This window comes from Podarcis tiliguerta (assembly GCF_965153285.1).
Source record: "Podarcis tiliguerta genome assembly, chromosome: 13".
In the NCBI taxonomy this organism is placed as follows: Eukaryota; Metazoa; Chordata; class Lepidosauria; order Squamata; family Lacertidae; genus Podarcis; species Podarcis tiliguerta.
In genome coordinates, this window is record NC_139546.1 from 5,672,528 (window position 1) to 5,700,296 (window position 27,769).

The 27,769-nt window shown below is 44.1% G+C and overlaps 1 long non-coding RNA gene across 1 annotated transcript in view; it reads right to left on the reverse strand.

Moving 5' to 3' along the window:
- Positions 1–27,769, reverse strand: part of LOC310661666 — a 651,353-nt gene that overhangs the window by 112,068 nt on the left and 511,516 nt on the right. Inside the window, exon 3 of the long non-coding RNA XR_014504023.1 lies at positions 389–493. This is a non-coding gene — a long non-coding RNA (uncharacterized lncRNA). The remainder of the gene's footprint in view (positions 1–388; positions 494–27,769) is intronic.

Sequence of the window (27,769 nt, forward strand, 5' to 3'; positions counted from 1 at the left end):
TAAATTATGCATGTATTCTGAAAATTTTTCCCATTCTTCAGTAAATCTCTCGATTTCGAATTCTCCCTGTCATTCTATCAAGTTCTGCAAAGTCCATCATCTTCATTCTCCATTCTTCCAGTGTTGGTAATTCTTCTTGCTTCCATTTCTGAGCTATCAATATTCTTGCTGCTGTTACTGCGTACAAAAATAGTTTCCTATCTTTCTTATTTATCTCATTCCCTACAATACCAAGTAGGAGTGCTTCTGGTTTCTTAACAAAGGTATATTTAAACATTTTTTTTCAATTCATTATATATCATTTCCCAATATTTTTTTACTTTCTTGCATTCCCACCACATATGGTAAAATGTACCTTCTTTATCTTTGCATTTCCAACATTTGTTACATCCCTTGTACATCTTTGCTAATTTCACAGGTGTTAAATACCATCGATACATCATTTTCATCACATTTTCTTTTATAGTTGTACATGCAGTAAATCTTAAACCTTCTTTCCACAATTTCTCCCAATCCTCCATTTGAATGTTATATCCAAAATCTTTAGCCCAGTCAATCATAACTGATCAGTCCAGCTTGAACTATCCAGATTCTTAATTGCACAAGGAACCTCCACAACCATTGCCCTAGTACACAGGAAAGCCATCTCACATCATGTGGTGACTTGGTGGGGCTAGGTGGTCTTTTCTACTTGTGTTGCACCTTCATTGTTGCAACACCTGAATTGCATTTCTGCTGCTCAGCCATTGGCAATACTAAACAGCCTGTGCACGGTTGTGACTTCTCCAATGGTTCAGCCATCAAGTGTCTGCGACTCCCTTCTCAGGATTTGGCCCTAATGCTTCCACTCCCTGGACAGGTTGCAAGTGAGGAGGCAGGCTGGCTGAGGGCACACAAGATGTTGGTGGGGCAATGCCCCCTTTCCCCTAATGGGCTGGCCTCTACTGGTTTCAAGGTGATGGATGGGTGGAATCAGAGCTGACAGGATGTGCTGTGTGGGGCTGTCTGAAGATGGGGAAGGGAGGTGGACAGGCTAAAGTCCAAGGATACAGGATGAAGCCAATAGTTTCTGCCGGCAGCAAGTTGCTGAAACCAAAGAAGACAGTGGATATGATACTTGCTGGTGGCACCATGTTGGCTGTGCGGTATCTCCTAGCTTCTAGTTGTCCCTGCCTTATGCTTTCATCCCCCTTTGATCTGGCTGCAATTTGATTAGAACAGTGGAAGGGTGCTTAACCTTTTCCCCGGAGGGCTGTTTTTCTTATCAAAACCCATCCTCCTAGGTGCTTTCCCCCCTGTCGAGGACAAGATACAATTTCTGTCCACCTTTTTACACTCAGGGAGAACGGCAGCTTGGTCAGTGTGGTTTTCAGAGAGCAAATCGCCCACAGGAAGAGAGCTACACTCTCCCTTTAATCATAACCAGTTTCTCTACAGTTCTGTTATTTATTTATTTTAAAAAAGCTTTCTTGACTTATGCTTCGTGTGCCCAGTCATGACTCTTTTGGCCCACAAAGTAGCAAATCACAAAGTTTGTCTCTCTGTCATCTTTTGTTCAGGCTGCAGAATGCTCTAAAAACATTGAGGCTGCAGAATTAATAAATTTCAGCAGAAACCATCTGTTTCGCCTTCAACTGCACTGTGACTGCCTCTGGTAAATAATACATAAAGGGCATTAGTCTCTAGAAATGTAGTCCTGGCGGTGGAGAAGGAGGAAGAGGAAGAGGAAGAGGAAGAGGAAGGACTATTTCCTAACTGGGCAATCAATGTAGGGGGGAAAACATAGACCAGCAAAACAAAAGGTTACTGGCTAGAAGGCAGATAGGAATAAGAGAGAGAAAATCTGGGGAGAGTCTCCCCCTCCCCTTTATTTTTGGCAGGGTGTTGAAGACAGTATTTTGACAGAAGCATCATTGCCCATGGTGTATGCACTCATCATAGTGTTGTTAAGAGGCTGCAAAAACTGCTTGAGTGGAAATGACAAAAGATGTGTGCGTCCTCCCAAGGCAATGATGCATCTCTTTCCACTTTCAACTAGGGATGAAATGGATATCTGCAATCCCCCCCCCACACCACCACCAGCAGAAATTGTGTATTTGAATATGCTGGGAATCATTACCAAACAGGCACCGAAGGCTTTACACATCGTTTCATGGATTCATGGAATAGAGCACAAGGTGCCAATAGGTGCTTAGAGATTGTGCGAACTGACGAATAGCTTTGAAAGAGACAGCGACTGAGTTTGATCCTGCATTTTGCTAATAACCAGAAATGACTGTTCCAAAAACTCCAAAGTCCTCCGTGGTCTTAAGTGTCCTGTAGGAATGTTAATGGGATGTGCGTGGTGCTGTGGGTTAAACCACAGAGCCGAGGACTTGCCAATCAGAAGGTTGGCGGTTCAAATCCCCGCGACGGGGTGAGCTCCCGTTGCTCGGTCCCAGCTCTTGCCAACCTAGCAGTTCAAAAGCACGTCAAAGTGCAAGTAGATAAATAGGTACCGCTCAGGTGGGAAGGTAAACGGCATTTCCGTGCGCTGCTCTGGTTTGCCAGAAGCGGCTTAGTCATGCTGGCCACATGACCCAGAAGCTGTATGCCAGCTCCCTCGGCCAATAAAGCAAGATGAGCGCCTCAACCCCAGAGTCGGTCACGACTGGACCTAATGGTCAGGGGTCCCTTTACCTTTTACCTTAGGAATGTTAAGCATTCCCTTTCCAAATACATTACGGTGGTATCTCTGGTTGCGAACGGGATCCGTTCAGGAGGCCCGTTCGCAACCTGAAAGGAACGCAACCCGTGTCTGCACAAGCGCGGGTCGTGATTTGCCGCTTCTGCGCATGCGCGTGACATCATTTTGCGCGTCTGCGCATGCACGAGCAGTGAAACCCGGAAGTAACCCTTTCTGGAACTTCCGGGTCGCCGCGGGACACAACCTGAAAAGACCTGAACTGAACATAACAAGAGGTATGACTGTACTAGCAAGAGGTAGGGTACAGACATATCCTTGAAAACTTTCTATCCATTCATCCTCATATTCCTGCGACTCAGCCATGAAGTTCACTGGGTGACCTGGTGCTGGTCACCATTGCTCAGCCTAGTCTACATTACAGGGTTCAGGTGAAGTAAAACGTTAGGGGAGAACATTAGTTATGCTGCATTCCTTGGAAGAATGGGGGATTAACATGCAATAAACAAAAAACAGAGATTTTCTGTTTCCCAGTGCTGTCTTGGGAGTCTTGGGAGCCTCTTAAGGCTACAAGAAAGGACACTCCAGCTAAACACCAGGAAAAACTTTCTGATGGAAAGAGCTGTTTGACAGTCAAGTGGACTTTTTCAGGAGATGGTGGACTCTCCTTCCCTGGAAGTTTTTAAGCAGAGGTTGGATGGCCATCTGTCATGGATGCTTCAGCTGAGATTCCTGCATTGCAGGGGGTTGGACTAGATGACCCTCAGGGTCCCTTTCAACTCTACAATTCTATGATTCTATGAGAGGGACTGTGAGCAACATCGTGGGACAGGTGCTTCTAAGACTAGGGTGAAACTGTGAAGCTCCCTTGTTATTTTTGCTGCTGGGTGCTGCATGCTGCCTAAGTAATGGTGTTATATTTTTAGTACTGAAGTGTGGCTTTTTGTTGTTAATTTTATTTTTCTGACATTGTTTTTGTAGTACTAGTTTGAAATGCATCCCTGTTTCTTTTTTGCAAGCCGCTTTGAGCTTGGTTTTTGTGTGGAAAAGTGGCAAACAAAAGTGTCCCTTGTCCTCTAGCAGAAATTACCCTGGAAGTTGTATCCTGCAATAATCTTCTATCTAAAACTTTCATGGTGCATAATAGAACTTGGGGGGGGGGGGAGGCAATTTTTGCACCATCCACCATGTTAGTGAAGAATTGCAAGTTGTTTCAGCCCAGTCCAATTAAAAAACTATAGTCTTTCCCCCACCACTGTGTCTGTAACACGATGCAAATGATTAATTTGGGTTGTACACATCTTAGATTTCAATGTTTTACGAGTATGTGACTAAAGAAACATGCTCCTCTTAAATTATCATTCCCCTGTTACCAGGACCGGATTTAGGTTTGATGAGGCCCTGAGCTACTGAAGGTAATGGGGACCTTTATATGTCCAGTTGTCCTTTGTCAACAACAAATTGTCACTGTTTTGGAAATGTACATCCAGGTTTTCTTCCTTTAATTTTTTTTGGGGGGCCCCCAAGAGAGTGGGGCCCTAAGCTATAGCTTGTTTAGCTTATACGTAAATCTGACACTGCCTGTTACCCTGCTCCCAAGTAATCCAGTCTTAAAGCCAACTGTATTTACTAAGAAATCTCATTGATTTCAATGGGTTTTGCATTCAATGAATTTTGTTTAGAGCTTTTCCTCCAATGTGTTGCTTCTTTTGGCTGCAAAAGCCCTCAGATACTATAATTCCCTTTTCTTAACCACTGTCTTCTGCCCCTGCGTTTTCGACTAACGTGTGTGTGTGTGTACATTTGTATTTATTTCGAATAGACCTTAGCCAGAACAGGCTCTCGAAACAGCTATTAAAACTTTTAAAATTCATACATGCAAATTTTCAAGGTACAATAAAACCGGCACTTAAACAAATGAAGTACCAGAAGAGCAAAATGCGACAGAAGCAGTAAAACATGAAACTTGGCTCCAGCAGCACTTTAAAATTAGCATCAGGTACCAGTGTTTAATGAAGATAAACACAATTCTAAAAGTAAAGCTCTTCACCACTGTGAGAAACCTGCTCTGACCAAAGGAACCTCCCATAGAAAGGTATCCCATAGATTGGGTGCCTGTACGGAACTAGGGTACAAGCTAGTTCCCTCCCTATCTATTTGTCCCCAAACCAAACTGAGCGCCACTGTAGTTAGGGATGGGCACATACAGTGGTGCCCCGCAAGACGAATGCCTCGCAAGACGGAAAACCCGCTAGACGAAAGGGTTTTCCGTTTTGGAGGTGCTTCGCAAAACGAATTTGCTATGGGCTTGCTTCGCAAGACGAAAATGTCTTGCGATTCCTGGGTTTCCCCCCCCCCAGCCTTTTTCCCAAGCCCCTAAGCCGCTTAACAGCTGATCTAAGCCGCTTATCAGCTGATCTAAGACGCTAATAGCCTTTTAGCAGCTAATCCGCTAATCCCTTAAACCTTTAATAGCCGCTAATAGCCTTTCAGCAGCTAATCCGCTAATCCCTTAAGCCTTTAATAGCCGCTAATAGCCGCTAAACCGCTAATAGCGCTAATAGCGCTAATACGCTAATGGGCTTGCTTCGCAAGACGAAAAAAGAGACTCGCGGAATGGATTCTTTTCGTCTTGCGAGGCACCACTGTATCCCATTATTTTCTCTCTCTCAGTTTCTCCACATTTCCATATAAGTTTGTGATTTTATTTTTAAAAGAACTTTATTTGAAAAAGATTTGTATGCATTTCAATAATTTTACAAAAAAATTTGAAATGTATACAAATGAAAACTATAAATAAAAATAAAAAGGCTAAAAGCAAAAAAACAAAAACCCAACCTCACAATTATGGATAACAAAGCAGCAGCCGAGGCTTTATACAATATGATCTTCTACAAAAAAATTTCCCAGCTATCCTGGGGTGAACGTGTGTTAGCTGATGAAGAAGATATTTCTTTTGGGAAGGATGTCCAGATCAATTTTGTTAACAATTAATTGTGCTGATGATAAATAGTATCTAAGTGTTTTGCCATAGGGTCATCTTCTAAAAGACAGAACAAAACAGAGTGTGCCTGCTCTGAAGGATGTCCCACGGAGCCCAATGGACATGATCCCAGGTAAACACATATTGGATTCCGGCCTTAAGCTCAATCCTAAAGATATCTTCTCGGACATCTTCCCCATTGAGTTCAATGTGGCTTGCTTCCAGCACAATCCTATACATGTCTTCTCAGAAGTAAATGCCATAAACAGGGCTGGATTTAGGTTTGATGAGGCCCTCAGCTACTGAAGGTAATGGGGCCCTTTATATGTCCAGCTGTCCTTTGTCAACAACAAATTGCCGCTGTTTTTTGTGTTGAATATATGCTATATGGACCATGCAACCAGTCCATGCAGAATGTAGGCACCCTATATACAGAAATGAGCAAACCAGTGATATTTTAGTGAGCAGGCTAGCAGGCGGGGCCCATTACTTACATCACAGGAGCCTACACAACACAAAACATTGTTGCTGTATGTAGGTTTTATTTGTTTCTTATCTTATATTTTGGAAATGTACATCCGGGTTTTTTTCCCTTTAAATTTTTTGGGGGCCCCCAAGAGAGTGGGGCCCTTAGCTGTAGCTTGTTTAGCTTATACATAAATCCGGCACTGGCCATCAAGTTCCACTGTACTTACTCGCAGCTTGAGTGTGCCACTGCCATCAGTTGTTTTGAATTATTTGCCATGACGTGATAAAATAGTTTGGATTTGGATTTGATATACTGAAAGGCAGTATACAAATTAAAAATGATGATGATGATGATGGGCACCCTAGCCACTGCGTCACTCCCAGGAGAGATGTGTGACTCAGGCATGCTGCAGGCCCTGCAGTGAGTGCCGCCCGACATTTTGCCACCCCCCTCAGTGGTGACACCTGGGGCGGACCACCCCTACCACACCCCCTTCCTCCGCCCCTGCTCCTTGCTTCTGCAGCAGCACTGTGCATGATGACAATGAAAGCACCATCCCTTCAGAGTTCACCGCCTGAGGCAGCTGCTTCAGTCCACCTCATGGATGGGCCAGCCCTGACTCTATAACTGTGATGGCCTGGGATTCGGACTCGGATGCTGAACCTGAGGGATCCGAGCCTGCACAGGATTCCCCGCCTCCAGAACCAGCTGAGCCGGTTCTTTAATTTGCGGCCATTGGCCCATATCGAAAACAATACATCAAAACTTATCCATAAACAATACAATTTAAACAGTTCCAAGTTAAAACACCCATATAAAACCAATTTTACTTCAGTTAAGTAAACACTGTACACAATAAGCTCCCTCTATGTAAACCGCAATTCAAATCCATCAGATTTTGGGGGTATGCCCAGATTTTGGGGGTCTTAGTTCTGGCACTTATTGATGGTTCTTAAGTTTAGCTAAGCTGTCAGAGTCATACAGTGATCCATTTCTCCTCTTTTGAAATAAAACATTAATCAGGTATCTAGCGACAGCAAGGGATCTACTTGTATCTTCGTCGTTTAATAAGTATATTATTTGGGCTTCCTGAGGTCCGTCAGCAATTCTCGATAAATATGGGGCCAGAAACTTGGACTGTGAGGCCGAATGTAATGGACAACAGAAGATTATAGCCTTTTAGCAGCTAATCCGCTAATCCCTTAAGCCTTTAATAGCCGCTAATAGCTGCTAAACCGCTAATAACGCTAATCCGCTAATGGGCTTGCTTCGCAAGACGAAAAAACCGCTAGACGAAGAGACTCACGGAATGGATTCTTTTCGTCTTGCGAGGCACCACTGTACATCCTAACCAGTTTTTGTACATTGCCTTTGGAGGGCTTTCCTAGAATGGCATAAACTCTTGCAGCAGGTTAGTGTGTCAGAACATCCGGTCCTCTAAGCCTGCCTACTTAAATGGAGCCCATTGCTATGAAGCAATCAATGTGATCCACAGCTCAGCTAATGGCTGCTATCCTTCCAGCCTCACAGTGACCTGTCTGGACATGCCAACTGTAACCACTGTTTCATTTACTGGCCAGGAGGCAAAGGCGAGTCAATACTTTGCTCCCAAAACATTTTGACATAGCTTTACTGTGCACGCCTATGCATGTTCACTCGGAAATCAGTTCCATTGTGGCCAACAAGGCTAAACTCCCTAGTGAGTAGGTTTAGAACTGTAGCTTCAGAGCACTGCTTTATCTGCTAACTCAGCCTTCACCTATAGACTTTCACGTCAAAACATTTCAGCACGACGCAAAATACAGCTGAGACTAAGCTGTGTGATTTGGGAAGAAATGCATTAGTTTGCGAGCGGAATGCAGTTTCTCTAACTGTATGTTTCCTAGTGAATAACATGTCCCGTTAAAAATGATCATTGGCTGGAAGCAGAAGTCACCATTGATTTGACTGAGCGGGCTAGGAGAAGCCACGAGTTTTCCATTTCAATTAAACGCTTGTTGGGAATGCAGAAAGGCAGACGGATAATCTATCGCTCTGTAGCGGATCAAATGAAGGCAGCATGACATCTCCAAAGTAAGTTTGCAAAGCGGTGCTTATAACCTCTTTAAAGTTTAAATTGTGCCGTCATGTTGTTGTAGTATATCTTATGCTTGCTGCTTTGTGGAGATACGTTCCCAAGAAGGAATCATTTTAAAAATTCAAATAAATAAATAAATATAAACAAATTGCCTGATATTCAAGTCTACAACAAAATTCATGACTAAATTAAACATAACGAAGTCCTCTGAACAACAACAAAAAATCAAGACATAGTCTGCATATGTACTAGATCTTGAAAGCACATTCACAGCACATTTTTCGCTGCGAATTCTGGACACTGGCGTTGGTAAGGGTTGATGAGAATTGTAACTCTGTGAGGGGTAAAATACAGAATTCCCTGAGGGGAAGAATATGCTTTGAATGTACTTTAATGATACAGTGTGTACAGAAGAAGAAGAGTTTGGATTTGATATCCCGCTTTATCACTACCCGAAGGAGTCTCAAAGCGGCTAACATTCTCCTTTCCCTTCCTCCCCCACAACAAACACTCTGTGAGGTGAGTGGGGCTGAGAGACTTCAAAGAAGTGTGACTAGCCCAAGGTCACCCAGCAGCTGCATGTGGAGGAGCAGGGAATCGAACCCGGTTCCCCAGATTGCAAGACTACCACTCTTAACCACTATACCACACTACAAAACCAAAGAGTGCATTCTCATAGACTCACAATTAACCAACCTCTAGATTAGGGTTGCCAACTTTCTTCCCTATTCCCCCTTTTAACTAGCCTGGCCTGTTTCTCTGGTTTCAGTCCGGTTTTGGAGAAGATGCTTTGCTTTTGGTGGAGAAGCTGGTCCCCCTGTCTCTATTTATGTGTTGGCTGGTATGGCAGAGGCAGGCCCAGTGTAAGATACAGGAGTCCATTTGCATACTGCGTGTACCCAGTTTAAGGAGGTTGCTGGGCCCAGTCTGAGGCAGCTAATGGAGTTCCTTGTGATACTGGGCCCACTGTGGCCCCAGCCCATCTCAGCCTATCAGATGCTGAGATATATCAATCACTACCTAAGTCCCAGGAAAGCAGATGGCACTGTGCAATACTGTGACAATGGCCTGCCCTGCCTGCTGAGTAATGATTTCCATACATAAATTCTTTGGCTTGTTACCACTGTGTGACGTTAAAACCTAATTGTCATAGAATCATAGAGTTGGAAGAGACCACAAGGGCCATCGAGTCCAACCCCCTGCCAAGCAGGAAACACCATCAGAGCACTCCTGACATATGGTTGTCAAGCCTCTGCTTAAAGACCTCCAAAGAAGGAGACTCCACCACACTCCTTGGCAGCAAATTCCACTGTCGAACAGCTCTTACTGTCAGGAAGTTCTTCCTAATGTTTAGGTGGAATCTTCTTTCTTGTAGTTTGGATCCATTGCTCTGTGTCCGCTTCTCTGGAGCAGCAGAAAACAACCTTTCTCCCTCCTCTATGTGACATCCTCTTATATATTTGAACATGGCTATCATATCACCCCTTAACCTCCTCTTCTCCAGGCTAAACATGCCCAGCTCCCTTAGCCGTTCCTCATAAGGCATCGTTTCCAGGCCTTTGACCATTTTGGTTGCCCTCCTCTGGACACGTTTCAGTTTGTCAGTGTCCTTCTTGAACTGTGGTGCCCAGAACTGGACACAGTACTCCAGGTGAGGTCTGACCAGAGCAGAATACAGTGGCACTATTACTTCCCTTGATCTAGATGCTATACTCCTATTGATGCAGCTATTGTGTTTGAGGCTTGTTCAGGTACTATGACACTTGAACAGTGGTATTTAATTTCCTATTGTCATTCAAACATATAAATGTCTTTGTATAAATACATATACAAATTTAATTAAATAATAATAATAATAATAATAATAATGGCTACAATTAACAAGATCACATGGAAGAGCTAATCTCTTCACTGGAGGCTTAATTTGGTCTGGTCTGAATGACAGTGGAAGCAGACAGCTTCCTGATTCATGGTCTAATGTTATGTGTTTTGAACATGTTGCACATTTAAGATAAGGTTTTGGTCAACATTATAGATCCTAAAAAATGAGGAAGTCTTTGAGAAGGGGGACAGACTTTAGTAATTTGGAGTTTCCATTTTCTTGTTTCCAAAGCAATAATAGAACATAAAGCAGAAAAATGACGGTTCCTTCTGGATTTTCCTTGCCAGCAGATGCCAAAAATCACATTTTCACTGTTCTGGGTGCATTGAAGTTGATTGGGTTAGCAATCCTGCCAGAAGTTGTCACATTCAGGAAGTTCATAACCTGCCTGCTTGTAATGATACTTTTAATCTTTTCTGATGCTCTTCCAGCCTTCTATCTATTTCTTTGCTACCTCTCCAGTTTGGTCATTTCTTGAGAGGCAACTGATCTGAGCCACAAAGGAAGTGTTGTGATTCACTGGGTGTTGATCCAGGGATGCCTTTTTGAGAACTTGCTATATTGTTTGTAAGGACTTCTAGCCAAGAACCCCAGCCGAGGACTGCAGTGCTAAGAGAGAAGGAGAAAGAATAAGGAAGTTAGAGAACATAATAACAAGCATTTCTATATAGCCTTTGCAAATGTTTAGAGCGCTTCACTTTTTAATTTATTCGAAATTTCACTTCATGCAAAGTCAGATGATAACTCCAGCCAAGGGCAGTAGGAAGGAAATGAGATGGGAAACTGCCCACAAACAGCTACAATTGATACATCTTCATCTTTTGTACTTAATACCTGTAATGGTTCTAGGGGTTGATCGTGCGTAAGTTGTCGCCACTCCTGGCTAGGTTACCTGGTTGAACCCTTTCTGTCTGGACAGCCTCAAGTTTCGTGGCTGCCTCAGTCGCTGGCAGAATCCGTCAGTGGGTGTTTCTTGAACCTTTTCCAGCATAGAAGCTGTTTGACGCCCAGTCTTTTCCTACTCTCCCTGCGCGGAAGTCTTCTGCACAGGGAGGGTGTGGGCAGCGGAGTACTCGTGCCCTCTCCGCTGGTCTCCGGCGAGGAGTCCTGGAGCCACCTCTCCGATTCCCCCATCTGCCCCCCTTCTCCACTGGTGTTACGCTGATTTCCTTCCCCAGCGGATGGGCTGCCTCTCTCCCTACTGGGACCCTCCCCGGCATCCCTCTGGAGCCTCCTCTCCGCCTCCAGCTCCGATGGCAGTTCCCTGACAAAACCCCAACCCCAGCTCCATGTCTAGAGTTGAGTGAATCTGTCAATTTCAGTTTCTCTATGTTCTCCGTTTTTGAATAGAGTTCTCCATATTTCCATATCTGTTTGCTATTTTAAAAAAGTTCTCATGAAAATTCATCAGGGTTTTTTATATTTTTTTGGTAGGAATCCCTCCTAATATAAACATTTTTGCAAAGCAATTCTTCCTAATGCTATGCATTTATATACATTTTTTCACTAATATATGCATTTTTTTGCCAACAGTATATGCAATATATGCATTTGTATTCCAGTATATGTATTTTTGTACAGGTTAATTGACTGAAGAACTGCATTGCAAAATTCAGATGTGTGAATTTCTAAGGGTGACTGGGTTCAGATATTAGATGAATTAGGTAGAGTCACCTCTAATTGTGAACTGAATTGATTTCCCTTCCCCCTTTTCCTGTTCCTGTTACACCACAGGTGCACACACAAAACAAAAGTTCTTTGCTGAGCTTGCATTCTTTACAAATCTTCACAAATCTTTAGTTTCCCCGTAGAATGCTTGCAGGCCTGTAAAAATGAGATATGTGATCTGGCACGATATGGAATAAAGTTTTATTGAGAGTGGCATCTTTAAAATGAAACTAATGTAACCTGAATTGTACAGTGAAGCCTTTATGCAAGTTAAAACCGGGACAAGGGTGACGCTGTGGTCTAAACCACAGAGCCTCTTGGACTTGCCAGTTAGAGGTTGGCAGTTCGAATCCCCATGACGGGGTGAGTTCCCGTTGCTCTGTCCCAGCTCCTGCCAACCTAACAGTTTGGAAGCATGCCAGTGCAAGTAGATAAATAGGTACCACTGAAGCAGGAAGGTGAACAGCGTTTTCGTGCGCTCTGGTTTCTGTCACGGTGTTCCGTTGCACCAGTAGCGGTTTAGTCATGCTGGCTACATGACCGGGTCAGCTGTCTGTGGTCGGCTCCCTCAACCTAAAAGTGAGCGCCGCAACCCCATAGTCACCTTTGACTGACAGGGGTCCTTTACCTTTTACCTTACCTTGCTACAGCACCCCCAAAATAAAAGAATAATTCCAGTTAGATGAAAAGAGAAATGAATTTCTAACAACACAGGCTGTTCTTAGACAGGAGACTTTGGTATTGCATATGTTTGCACATGTATTTAATGTGAAAAATGGGACTGTGCACTTGATTCGGCCAAACCCCAAACCAAATTCAAATGGAATCCAGGAAAACCTGTGGCAGTATGAGCTTTTAAGCTCTCTACGTTACTTACCAGGCAAGGCCCACTCAGCTTGTCGGCTCTGGGATGCTTTCGCTAGATCTCACTGGGCCCTCCCCGGGCTTCCAGAGCTGGTGCGCTGAGAGCGCCAGGCCCAGTAAGCAAAGTGGAAAGCTTGAAAGCTCATTTTGCACCAGGAAAAGACCTTGAGGGTATTTAATTTGTGAAATCGCAACTGGCTGGCCTTCAACCGCACAAGTTTGAAATTGCACAAGTTAAATGCGCATAAAATACGATCACACTCAGTCCCCCAGAAAACATTCAGTGAAATGGTTTTCCCAGTTTCCTCATCTGTAAATTTTGAACACATCTAAAGATCCAGTTGTAGCATTGCTTAATATTATTTTAATATAATTGAAGGAAGCTCCTACCCCTTCTGGTCCTCCTCTCTTAGCTAATTGCTTCCTTCATCCACCAATATGAATTAACAACAGAGTTTCATTCAACATTAACAGTGAAATTCTAAATAAGTCTACTCAGAAGAAAGCTCAATTGACTTCAATGGGGCTTATTCCCAGTGGATATAAGATTGCAGCCTAAGTGAGCTGATTTTTTTTAAAAAAATGCTTATTTTATTGGTTAGCACTTCCTGGGTTATTGGATGAATTCATCTTCTGCTGTAAATATTTGGTGAAATACCTGTCTCTCAATTTTACCACCCACAAACCATATGAAGAATTGTAGGGCATTATTTCAACCCTGGGGTGGAGGGGAAGTTTTAATTTCGGGACTGAGCCTTCCCTTCTCTGCCAGAAGACCTCTTGCGTTCAGAAATATTCAAGGACATAAATCTATTATGGCAGATGGGGAACTCATCAGCTCAGCAATGTACATCTCCTTCTCAGTAATTATGCATGATAAACATCCTGATTTATTATAAGACGTCTCATTCAACGGCATGATCTCTTCACAGGGACACGCTACCAGCTTACTGATCGAACCAGCCTGTTCCCAGCTTTCCGAAGGTACTATTTTCAAAACACACATGCTTCGTTCCCTTCAAGATGCTTGATAGGGCTGTATTTTGAATACTGAGAGCATCATTTACATTCAATTAAAACTTTCAGCCTCTTCCTCTAGATACAAGCTTGAAGCTCCCAGCAAGCACTCATTTTGCATGTAAGATTGGAGAAGTGTCATTAAGTCCCACCATCTTGCCCCAGTGCCAGGATCACAAAGATTATATTTTATTTCATTTGGGATCGTCTCCCCCCCCCATTCTAAAGCTATATTTGATGACTCCTGGCACATAAGGGCCTTCCTTCATGAGACACTCACATCCATTTCTGTAACATTTCATTCAAAGCTAATTGCTGCAGGGCAATAGCATGAAATGCAGATTAAGTTTAAATCATACAAGGAGCATTCAGTAATTCAGGTGAATTATTTTTTAAAAAAATGCCATTCCATGAAAATCTATATTCACACGAATATCGGGAAAGTGGAGCCACAGGGGTGAATCAGAGAAGGGAAATCATTGATTTCCCAGCCTCAGTTGCCCACTCCCAACATGGTGCTTCTATAACCACCACCACCAACAAAAAGGGTCAGGACCCTAGTATGCATTAAGTGATGCCTACAGCCAACCCCCTCTACCATAAGTCACGCCGAGGGCCTTCTGACGGTTCCCTCACTGCGAGAAGCCAAGTTACAGGGAACCAGGCAGAGGGACTTCTCGGTGGTGGCGCCCGCCCTGTGAAATGCCCTCCCACCAGATGTCAAAGAGAACAAATGCCAGACTTTTAGAAGACATCTGAAGGCAGCCATGTTTAGGGAGGCTTTTAATGTTTGATGCATTACTGTATTTAAATATTTTGTTGGAAGCCGCCCAGAGTGGCGGGGGGAAGCCCAGCCAGATGGGCGGAGTATAAATTATATAGTATTATTATTATTAGGATAAAATTCAGAGTTTCCACTAGTTTTCATCTAAAGCGGAACTTGAGGCAAATTTGTAGAATACTGACCAGCAGAACCATATCTAAGAATTTTTTGGGGGGAGGAATAATAACAAATAAAGATCAGGAACGGTTGTTAGGCAAGTGTTACACTTTTCTCGGGGTTCTTAACCATGGGTCTCCTCAGGGGAAAAGGCAGGGTATGACATTAGAAACACATTACAAAGCATGAATGATCAAAACATGCTAAAAAGCATACTGACAGACTGCCTAATAGTAAAACAATCATCATAATAACAGTCTTCTCCCTTGTACTTCTACAGGCTCTCTAGAGAGAGCATTCCACAATAGGGGAGCCACCACTGAAAAGGCCCATTCCCTTTTTGCCACCCTCCGAACCTCTCTGGGAGGGGGGAAATAGAGTTGTCATGGGGAGGGCTTGTAGGCTAATCGGGTCCAACTTGATGCAGGAAATCCAGAGCTAGAGATGTCTACTTAAAGGCCTCCAGGAAGGAGGAGGCCACAAAATGCTTGCAATTGGCTCCATTGTCAAACTGCTCTCACAGTTAAGAAGCGTCTCCTAATGTTCAACCGAAACCTACTCTCATGTAACTTAAGCTGACTATACTGAATTGTGCCTTCTGGGGCAGCCCTTTGCTTTCCAGACTTTGCCCTCCATTCCTGCAACACTTTCGCTATGCATGGGTCTCGCTTGAATCTGACAACTTACCCTGTATCACACTGGAACAAAATTAGCCTTTCTCCAGTAAAGTTGTTGTCCATTAAACTTTAATTAGTTTAATGTTAAGTAAACGTCCAGTGCGCTTCCAACGCCATAAATCTTATCTCAGCAGAGAATTTCGTGCAGCAGTTGAAGAAGGCAGGAGAGTCAGTACCTTTCAATGAAGAATCATGGCGCAAGCACTTTGGAACTCAGGGAAAAAAAACTTTATTTACAAAAGAAAAACCCTGGCGATAAAGCACACATGCTTTTATCTCCGGCATAAAGAAAACTTTACTCTAAACTTAACTCATATCAGCAAACACGCCCATGGCCACAAACTGTCTGCGAGTCAGGTCAAAAAGGGGGCAGAGGAAAACACACGGGTGAACTGACTATTTATACAAAATAACTCACATTCCTGGATGCTTAATGACTTCCAGCTGCTCAGTGATTAGAGCGACTTGTTACCTCTTAACACTTTAGTACCAACAGTTGTTTTATGATTAAATATTTTTGTTCTTGTCAGTTTCCTTTAGTCTATAGCAGGGGTCAGCAAACTTACTGTGCCTCGGGCCGGTGTCTCCAGCGCTGATTGTGCGGCGGGCCGGAGGGCAGAGGAGCACGTGCCCATATGTGTGCACACACTATTTCTGGCGCACTTCCGGGTCGGAGGAACACTGGAAATAGCTTGTGTGCATGTGCACTAGCCTCCTCCGACCCGGATGTGCACCAGAAATAACACTTGCACATGCACAAATAACGCATGCACAAATAACGCATGCGCAAATAACTTGTGCATGCACACAAGTTATTTCCAGTGCTCCTCTGACCTGGAAGTGGGCAGCCACGCACTGCAGTGCCGGTAAGAGCGGGCGGTGGCAGCAGGTGACAGGGGTTGCCACAGGCCGGATAAACAAGTCCCTTGGGCCTTATCTGGCCCGCGGGGCTTAGTTTGGCGACCCTTGGTCTATAGGTTGGTCTCTGGCAATCTCTCACTGTATTCCGGTTAGCAGAACATCGTCATCCTTTTCTTTTGAACTAATGAAGCTGTCTTATCCTGCATGAAATATACTCAGAGTCGCAAAGTGATTTCATGCTCTTTATTCAGCTCATAGTGGTGAGGAGGAATGAATGAATGTCCCCTCAAAGTATCTGCCTTATATACATTATTTACACAATGGGCTGCACATGATTGGCTAATTCCGGAATTCTACTGTAAGCCAATCAGGTTGTGGATTCACTTCTATCTGGAGCATGATTGGGTGGTTCCTGCCAACCAATCATACTGCTGCATTGTTCTAGGACCAATCAGACTGCTGCATTCTGAATCCTATTGTTCTAGGACCAATCAGACTGCTGCATTTGGATCCTATTCAACTCAGTACATAACACTGCATCAGACCATTGGTCCATCTGCCTCTGTTTTTGTCTATGTGCACTGGTGGCAGCTCTCGAGATTCTCTGATAGGGGCAATACCTAGCCCTGTCTGGAGATGCTCAGGATTTAACCTGGCTCCTTTCTATGGGAAAAGCATGTGCTCCTCAGTTTCCTTTATGTAGTTGCATCTAGAGCTTCTTTGGTTTCCTTTCCGTCTACATTTCTGTTCAGTTGCCTCTTCATTTCTTAGTCCTTCAGTTCTTAGAATGTGCTCTGCCGTACCAGATTGCCCATGACAACTCTGGGAGGAATGATTACGTACAAAGAAAAATTGGAGTTTGTATGGTGGGGAATGGAAAATCAATAGCAAGACATCCTTTTGGTATGAATTGGAAGAAGAAAGTTAAGATATAATTCTACTTTACGAGAAAAGTCAACATTGAACATTCTCATTATGCTTGGCCGGGTCAAAGCTCTGCTCCTCACCCTGTGACTCCTTAGTTTAATTTAATAGCTGTTTCTCAGCCAAGGTAGAAAGGGAAATACGCTGGAGGAGGCAAGACAAAAATAACCACGCTGAAAGGTTTCCTAATCTAGATGTATTGGACGAGGGACACAGAGAATTAGCAAAAATCCAATGCGATGGATGCATTTTGGTGTTGATAGCATTGTGCAATTTCTCCTCTCCGCAAGGGCTTAAGAGGAGAGAATTACTGAGTGGGAGGAAGGGAGGGAGGAAACTTGCTGATCACAGCACTTACATTAATCTCATTTAGAGGCTGAATTGCCCTGAACAATATTACAGTGGGCTAAGAAATGGTCATTACAGGAAGGTGAGGGTGGCAGCAAGCACACAAGGAACCTCAACTTCAATTCACTGGAGGAAAGGAATAAAATTAGTCTCGTTATGTATGACTGATCACACACACACACACACACACACACACACACACACACTGTACCAGTGGGGCAGTCTCAAGCCAGATTTCCAGTAGTCGGATCCCAAGAGGTCATCTCCTAGGTCTCCTTTGATTAGCTTTTTTAAAGCCTGGAATACCAAGCTCTGTGGTTCAAGACCGCCATCTAGACTGCAGTACTAGCCTGGAAGGACCTAGGACCAGCCCCTATCTACCTGCCTCAGAGCTTGTTCTCAGTCTGAACAACGCCGTGTCTGGTGTGTGAGGACGCTATCTGGGTTCTTCTCCTTGGTAGTTGCTGTGGGATCTCAACAGCTGCCTAGTTTTGATCTTGCTGTGGCTTCCATCTGATTTTCTGCTGCTTCCAGCTCTTGGCCTTTGTTTGATTTTGACTCTGCCCTGCTCACCTACCCCCCAATCTTTGCTGGCTGCTCTAGAACTCAACTCCTGCCTGTTGGGGTCCATGTACCCACTTGTGGCTGAACTGGGCTGACAACCAACTCGCCTGGGTGCTAGACCCTGATGTCTTGGTGCCCGACCCTTGCTGAGACCTCACTGTCCATGGCATGACTGACTTGTCAAGAAGTAAACATGGCTGAGATGGATGCAGTCACCACTGCGCAGCGGTCCTGAATATGGAACAGTCCTATTTGGAATCACAATGGCTTTTCCAGGACTGAGTGTCAGGGACTGGGCAGAGGAGAAATGGTGGAGACTGCCTGCCCAGCCTGACCCTTCCAGAGAAGAAGAAGACAGTTCAGAATTACAACAGAGGTTTGAGGGAAGTCACAGCTCAGAGGCAGATGAGGGAGAAAGCTGGGAAATAATGGGAGAGGAGGAGGATGAAGAGGAAGTACCAGGAGGGCAACAGCTGATGGACACAGTGTCTTTAGAAAGCATCCAGACCTACCCCTCTCCCAGAACCTGGCGAGCCTTGAAAGTAGTAGAGCAAAGAGCTCAGAAGTGGGAGTTGCTTACTGCCGCTTGACACTGAGCAAGGAGAGATAGTTGAGGTGGAGAGAATTATGTAGGCAGAAGGAGAGATCTACCAGGACCTCAATCACCTGCCTCACAGAAGAGAATCTTGGGTCACCAGTATTTATGGTGACCATGTGTCCTACTACTTAATAAAGGACAGTCCTCTATATAGGGGTGGTCAGTTGGGGTGGGGGTACCATCTCCTCTGTTGCGGCTGCTTACCAGGAAGTAAGTCGGAGTGGTGATGTAATAGCAAAGTCTACATGATGCATGGGCATTTGCACCAGATTAGCTCCACCGATGCCTGCTTGGCGGGAGGCCATGGCACGACCCTCGGTGACATCAGGGGAGAGCCTATAGTTGGATTGGCATCAACAGGCTCCACCTACTGGTGAATAAACCCCCTTTGTTTTAGATATCCAATGCCTAAGCCAATACCTTTTCACTGCTGTAATCAATAAAGTTGTGGCCTTTCCTGCCCATAAACCTTATATCACGTGTCCTTGTGTATTCATTCCACATCGCGGGGGTCGGGTCCTCGAACCCACAACCTGGATAGCTGACTGAGCAGGCACACAGGTTACTTGCTCACAGTCTTCCCTCACTGTGGCAAAAGGTATTGCATTTCTATTTAAATTATAATAATTATTTCCTATTTGCATCACTACATATAAATCAGTGCGTGCAAATTTTATGCAAATCTGTGCCCCCTTTCTTTGATGATGACCAATTCAATTGGGTTAAGAACTAATTCCTGGCAATCTTTTTCTACCGCATCTCTAATATAATCAAACATGAGAATTCTAGGTTTAAGGGATATAGCGTGACTTCTACAACTTCCTCCAGACACCCCACTTTCCTCCCTGAACTTCATTTTTCTTTCGCCTTTATTTCATCCTTCTTGTTTTTCATTCCCACTCACTTCTGCATTGTTGTTTCCCAACTGCCAAGGCTGACAGAAGAGTCCAGAGAAATCCCTGAACATTCCCTCAGGACTGTATCCCCTTGACAATCCAGTCTCCACCAGGTCTGTGAACAATTGCAAACTCCCCACAAACACTCAATGGTGAGTCACCAGCTGACACAAATGGACACACTGAAGATCTGTGCTAATTAGAAGAACTTTCTGAAGAATTTCAGAGAGGGGAGGGAGAGGGGATAATCTCTTTGCTATATATTTGTGCTATCACGTGCTATCACCTCTTCGAATCCCTGTGACAGGGTGAGCTCCCGTTGCTCGGTCCCTGCTCCTGCCAGCCTAGCACATCAAAGTGCAAGTAGATAAATAGGTACCGCTCTGGCGGGAAGGTAAACGGTGTTTCTGCTCTGGTTCGTCAGAAGCGGCGTAGTCATGCTGGCCACATGACCCGGAAGCTGTCTGTGGACAAGCTCCGGCTCCCTCGGCCAGTAAAGCGAGATGAGCACCGCAACCCCAGAGTCATCCGAGACTGGACTTAACGGTCAGAGGTCCCTTTACCTTTATCACCACTAAACAGGTGGCATCAAAATGAAATAGAACCAGGGTGGATTAGTAGTGGTCCTTGTGGTCAGACAGAGCATGACATGGAAGCTCACAGCAGCCTATAGTTTGGCTCATGCACTGGATTAAGAAGTTGGCAAGACCATTGTGGCATGCCAGGATCGCCTCCTCTTTGACCCTTACACTCTTGTGTTGAGAGACCAGGCCACCTGACTCTGGGGTGCAATAGGGTAGAAATTAATAAGGACTGAAGGCCCTTTACTGAAGAGTTTATCAAACCCCCAACAGGCTTCTTTCTGCCAGATACAAATGCCACTGTGGCATAAATTAAATTAGGGATAAGGGCATATCTGAGTGAGCAGAACACTACGTGTTTACTTCAGGTTCCCTGAAAAACCAGAAATCAACATCAAGCACAGCAGATAGTCAAGATAGGACTCTCAAGACACATCTTAAAGGGAATTTCTAACCTTTTTGAATCTTCCTGTCTTCTAAAAGACTCTTACACTTCTTTATTCCCAACTACATCACCATACCTGTCCCTCTTTCCATCCACATCTAGGAGACCACAAATCCTAGACACTGCAACCCCTTCTGCTATCTACTGGACACCACATGTCAAGGAACATCTCAATGCAACATTGGATCAAGATGATTAGTTAAAGAATTCTGTTGCCGCATTGTGATTCAGAACACCTGCTCCTGGCTTCTGGTTTTGACTCTGGCACACCTGCAGAACTTTACTCTCTGTCTACTCTTCTGGCATTTCCACACCAAATGAGTGTGCTTCCACCCTTTTTCTTTTTTCTATTAGTATTAATAGATTTTCCTTTTTAAAGAGGGTGGTTGTTGTTTTTTAAGTGTTTCAGGTTATGAATGTATTATGGTATTAAATATTCTTGTGATTTAATACCTATGTGTTGCACCACATTAATCAATTCAAGATTGAAGCTTTCTTCCACTTTGTGGTAATAAATAAACGCTTCTCTGATTCCACTTGGATTCTTCTTGTGGATGTGAATTTCTGGGTTTAAACTACCTTCTCGGCGCAGCGCAAAGTTGACTTGCATTGAAGATCCCACCTCTCTAGTAAATGCACACACTTGCAGGTTCTTAGAGACACATGTAACAAGAGCCATGGAACCAGAAGTCCAACACCAGTGGCGCTGTATCCTATCTGGAGTAGGACAAAGTAAGGGCTATGTGAATGTACCAAACCTCCTGCTGTGAGGGGAGAGACTCCATCAGGCAAGGTCTCTTTCTACTTGCCTTGCCCCACCCTCTAACCCTCCCTCGAGGTGCGGAGCCCACACCCACTGCCGCTGCCCAGCGAACCCATACCCGGCGTATAAGACGACCCCCGACTTTTTAGAGGATTTTCCGGGATTAAAAAGTCGTCTTATATGCCGGAATCTATGGTACTGTGGCTTGCTGTTGTTTTATTGATTATAGTTTAGAAATAATTTATTGTAACTGTTGAGTGGATTTCTGTTTAACTTTTATATGTTATTATTATTTAATACTATTCAATGATTGTTGAATGTTACTTTTTTGATGTAGGTTGCCTATTTTAAAGTTTTATTATCACATTTTTGTATTGCATTAGATTGTTATAAGATGTCCATCTTTTTGTTTCTTCAGCTTGTAAACCGCCTTGAGTATTGTAAGATAGAAAGATGGTACAGTGGTACCTCGGGTTAAGAACTTAATTCGTTCCGGAGCTCCGTTCTTAACCTGAAACTGTTTTTAACCTGAAGCACCACTTTAGCTAATGGGGCCTCCCACTGCCACTGCGCCACCAGAGCACGATTTCTGTTCTCATCCTGAAGCAAAGTTCTTAAACTGAAGCACTATTTCTGGGTTAGCGGAGTCTGTAACCTGAAGCATTTGTAACCTGAAGCGTATGTAACCCAAACTACCACTGTATACAAATTAAAAAATGATGATGATGATGATGGTATCTTAATACAGCCCTGATCTTTCTATTTTGCCCCATGTAAGTAAGCTGCAGTTGGGAGGGTGGGTCTACCCCACCACGCAGGCCATTACTGGGGTGGATAGTGCAGTCTCCCTCAATCTGGTGCCCTCTAGATATGGACCACATATCTCATCAGCCCTGACTGTTGGCCATGCTGGCTGGGGCTCATCAGAGTTACACTCCAAAATATCTGGAAGTTGCCAGGTTGGGTAAGGCTAGGGTAGAGTCTTGGTCCTAGGTCAGGGAAAAGCTAGAACTGTGTTTTCAGCCATGAAGCCCATTCAGAAGCCTCCAGAATGTTGTACTGTTTAAGTGCAACCTGTGTTACAGCACTGTTGTGACTAATTTAAATCCCATTGATTTAATGGGATTTAAGCACTGTGAGTTTTATCCGAACCGGGGTCAGTTACTAAATCTACCTGACCATGTGTTGCTCAGTCACCAGCTTCAGAACAGAATCATGCATAGAGTGTTGAAGCTGTTGGGATTTGATTAGATGCTAAGAGAGGATATATTTATTAGATCTTATCCTTCCTTCCTCACATTAGTAAGTTCAGCAGAGTGCTTTCCTTTGCATCTTAAAAGGGAGTTGGATAGGCTGCTTTTAGTAATCCAGGATGCTTTTTGGCAGACTGGATTTTCCTGGTATTTCCTTCCTTTTCTCCCACTCAAAATAATACCGTATTGGCCCGAATATAAGCCACACTTTTTTCCAAATTCCAATCGTGGAAAGTTATAGTGCGGCTTATATTTGTGACCTTACGGTGCCTCAAAGTGGTGCAGCTACCCCCCCCCCCAGGTAGTAGCCCAGGAGCATGGGGCAACAGCACCCAGCCTGCCCGCCACTCCCAAGCCACCAGATTTTAAAGGTGCAGCTTATTTGTGGGTGCGGCTTATATTCGGGCCAATATGGTAACTGCACACAAACAGTTTAGTTAGAAAGTAAAAATAACATTTACTCAGTTTACGTCTTCAAGAATAACAGATACAGCAGCATGATGTAGGCAGGTTGAAAATGCTAATTAAGTTACTAAAGTCTAGCTTAAAAATGGAGTCTGAGCTGGAGCTCAGATACAGTGGTACCCCGCAAGACGAATGCCTCGCAAGACAGAAAACCCGCTAGACGAAAGGGTTTTCCGTTTTTCGATGCGCTTCGCAGGACGAATTTCCCTATGGGCTTGCTTTGCAAGACGAAAATGTCTTGCGAGTATTGAGATTTTTTTCCGCTCCCCACCCCCTTTTTCTAAGCCGCTAAACCGCTAATAGCCTTTTAGCAGCTAATCCGCTAATCCCTTAAACCTTTAATAGCCGCTAATAGCCGCTAAACCGCTAATAGCGCTAATCTGCTAATAGGGTTGCTTCGCAAGACGAAAAAACCGCTAGACGAAGAGACTCGCAGAACGGATTAATTTCGTCTTGCGAGGCACCACTGTGTACAGAAGCTCTCACATTGCAGACATGGTGGAAACGAGAGTGTGCCCAGGCAGGGAGGTGCGTATTAAATTATGCCTCTTCCTGTCAGAACACAAAAGGGAAGTGAACTTACAGAGTCCTTTTAATAAGTACCACAGGAAAACCCTATGAGCATCAGCCCCTATTATGTGCCTATCTAGCAACACATGAATTGTTGATTTGACTGCAGCAAATATCCCACGGAAGCTGGAACAGGGAGCGGTATTAGTTCAAATGCCACCTCAGTTCACTGAGGAGCTCGTTGCTCTGATGGCAAAATGAGAAGGGGTGAGTGTGCTGTCTTCAGCACCTTGGAGGAAGGTGGGGAGATAAAAATGGAGTCAGTAATAATACAGTCGTACCTTGGAAGTCGAATGGAATCCGTTCCGGAAGTCCGGTTGACTTCCAAAACGTTCAGAAACCAAAGTGCGGCTTCTGATTGGCTGCAGGAAGCTCCTGTAGCCAATTGGAAGACTCAGAAGCCCTGTTGGACGTTCGGCTTCCAAAAATAGTTCGCAAACCGGAACAGTCACTCCCGGGTGTGCAGCTTTCAGGAGTCAAAACGTCCGAGTACTAAGGTGTTTGGGATTTAAGGTATGACTGTATCTCAGTACATTTTCCAGGTTGGTCTCAGCAATCATAAAAGCCAGAAATCTGTTTTTTAACCAGCAACAACAAAATAAGATGAGTTTCTTAAGTTACCGAATTCTGGGCAAGATTCCAAATTCTATACTTGTATGGTATGGTGTTCTAGATTTACCAACACACCCACTCTGCTTATATCTTAGGACGAAACAACATGTTAAACTGTCTGCAGCGATGCATAATATTGTGTTTATTTAAAGAAAAACCATTGCTTATTATTGGTGATAATAGTAGCAGTATTTTGTTCACGTAACACTTCATTGGCAAAGTGGCTTCTAAGATGGTTACTAAACCAATTAGAAAAAGATACACACCCAAAATTCAAACACACAATAAAGCAATCCAATCAAAATGTTAAAATAAACACCAACAATTAAAAGGTGCAATAACACGAGCCCATTAAAATTCCAATTCAAGCAAGTGGTTTGGGTTGGGAGATCACAGAAATGCTTGTCTAGATAGGTGCTCTTTTGAACACATGCACAACCCCAAAAAGGGTCAGATATACATGGGAATCGAGTAGCTAAGTGTATAAATGGAAGCCATTTATTTGACATATAGCCTGATGACCACTCTCCCATCCCAAAATATCTTCAAGATGGAAAAAAATTTGCAACAATGATGCAGTGGCGGAGAGTATTTGACCCCCCCCCCAGGTTCCAAGTATTTTAATTCTCAACCCCCATAGGTAAGGGGGAGTTTCAGGAGAAAGTGTGTGGCATTAAGCACATTCACGCACGCACACACACACGCAGCTACTTTGCTGAAAATTTACTTCCAAAGGATACTTTGGAATGAAAAAGTGACCAGGAGGATAAAGTTGCAAGTGGCTGCAGTGTACAAAGTAATGGCCAGTGCAAGTAGAGAAATAGGTAAACGGCGTTTCCGTGTGCTGCTCTAGTTTGCCAGAAGCGGCTTAGTCATGCTGGCCACATGACCCGGAAGCTGTATGCCAGCTCCCTCGGCCAATAAAGCGAGATGAGTGCTGCAACCCGAGAGTCGGCCACGACTGGACCTGACAGTCAGGGGTCCCTTTACCTTTACCTTTAATGGCTAGTTATTTGACAGCGGGTGGCGCTGTGGGTAAAAGCCTCAGCGCCTAGGGCTTGCTGATCGAAAGGTCGGCGGTTCAAATCCCCGCGGCGGGGTGCGCTCCCGTTGTTCGGTCCCAGCGCCTGCCAACCTAGCAGTTCGAAAGAACCCCGGGTGCAAGTAGATAAATAGGGACCGCTTACTAGCGGGAAGGTAAACGGCGTTTCCGTGTGCGGCTCTGGCTCGCCAGAGCAGCGATGTCACGCTGGCCACGTAACCCGGAAGTGTCTCCGGACAGCGCTTGCCCCTGGCCTCTTGAGTGAGATGGGCGCACAACCCTAGAGTCTGTCAAGACTGGCCCGTACGGGCAGGGGTACATTTACCTTTACCCTATATGACAGGAGTGCCTGGCGTGCTCTGGTCCATGGGGTCGCAAAGAGTCAGACACTACTAAACAACTAAATAACAACAACAATGGCTAGTTATATAATAAGAGTTAAGGCATAGATAGGCAAACTAAGGCCCAGGGGCTGGATGCGGTCAAATTGCCTTCTAAATCTGGCCCGTGGATGGTCCGGGAATCAGCATGTTTTTACATGAGTAAAATGTGTCCTTTTATTTAAAATGCATCTCTGGGTTATTTGTGGGGCATAGGAATTCGTTCATATATCCCCCCCCCCAAAATATAGTCGTCGTCCCCCCCAAGATCTGAGGGACAGTGGACCGGCCCCCTGCTGAAAAAGTTTGCTGAGCCCTGAGTTAAGGGATAATTTACTTGGAACTAACAGTGGGCCATCTCTAGGATAACACAATGGCAAAATACCTTACTTTCCTTGGAGACAGACACCACCCATATGTTTTGCATACAATGGTACCTCGGTTGTCGAACGTAATACATTCCAGAAGACCATTTGACTTCCAAAACGTTCGACAACCAAGGCACAAAGCGCGGTCGACAAAGTCAACTGAGAATTTTTTTTTTAAATGCAGTGGAAGCCGTTTGACTTCCGAAAAGCATTTGAAAATGGAAGCAATTGCTTCCAGGTTTTTGGTGTTCGAAAATCAAAACGTTCAGCTTCCAAGATGCTCAAAAACTGAGGTACCATTGTATATGTTCTTTCGAACTTGGTTATTATTTTTCAGTACTATTCAATATTACCTGGCACTGCACATCTCTAAAATACTACCTGGCGCAGTCTATTCTTTTTATTTGCATGTATGTTAGATTTTCAATATATATTGTCTTTCTTGCATCAGTTTTACAGTGAAATGTCCTTTTGTATAGCATATTCAAATGACGTGCTCTGCTGGCTTCAGTTGCTCAAGCTCAAAAACCTGATTTAATGTCAGCATTAAAGTCCTTAAAAAGCAGACAGATGTAATGACACAAGCTGGCGTTGGCCCTGCATCTAAATTCCTGCGCCTCTTTTTAAGGGAGACGGATGGGGCTCGCACAATGCAGTAGTGGGAAAATGAGAGGTTTAAGCAAAGGAGCTATTTAGATGAGAAAATTATAGCCGCATGCTAGCACATCTGCACCTTGACAATCAAATACATGAGCGCATGATAATTTTCATGAATTATGCAAAATGCTAATTAAAAAGTCTAATTTACTAATCATCTCTCAGGGTCATAACTGGAACTGAATTTTATTAAGGACAGTTTTGTAAAGGGATCCAACATCATGCATTGCTATTGGGGAAAGGGAGGCAGATGGCTTTCTCAAAGGGCGATGACTTGCTCAGCAGTCCTGAACCAACACTACTGCATGGAGGAGATTTCACAGGTATCTTTGCCCCTCTCAGAATGTACCCACATTTTCAGAGATACATCAGTGGCACTTGTATGGATGAAAAAATGTCCAGGGGGAGACATGCTTCCTCCCCCAGCCTTGTCAAATGTGCTACTGCTCCCTACTGTATCATATAAGAAAAACGTGGCAGCGTAGCACAGTGGTACCTTGGTTCTCAAACTTAATCCGTTCTGGAAGTCCGTTCCAAAACCAAAGTGTTCCAAAACCAAGGCATGCTTTCCCATAGAAAGTAATGCAAAATGGATCAATCCATTCCAGACTTTTAAAAACAATGCCTAAAACAACAATTGAACATGTATTTTACTATCTAACGAGACCATTGATCCATAAAAGGAAAGCAATAAACAATGTACTGCAGTCACACAATCAATCAATCAATAGCTGAACTGGGTTCCCACATAGTCACAAAAGCAAAACAAAAAGAGCCGCAGAAACAAAAACGCAAAATGAATAGCAAAAACAGACAGACCTCAGTGTAACGCTCAAATCGGAAGCGTAAGACTCAAAACAGAAGCATAACACTCAAAACGGAAGTGTGGCACTCAAATCAGAAGCGTAACACTCAAAATGGAGCACTTTCGGCTTCTGAAAAATGTTCACAAACTGGAACACTTACTTATGGGTTTGCAGTGTTTGGGTTCTGAGTTGCTTGAGTGCCAAGGCATTTGAGAACCAAGGTACCACCGTATAGCAAAATGGGAACATCAGCCCAGATGAGCATTTTGATCTGCATCAAAATGCACATGGTATTACATACCTGTGTGCAGGAACATTCCAATGGGCATTCAGGCAAGGTTGTGACAGCAACGGTTTGCCCTCAGTGATGTAACCA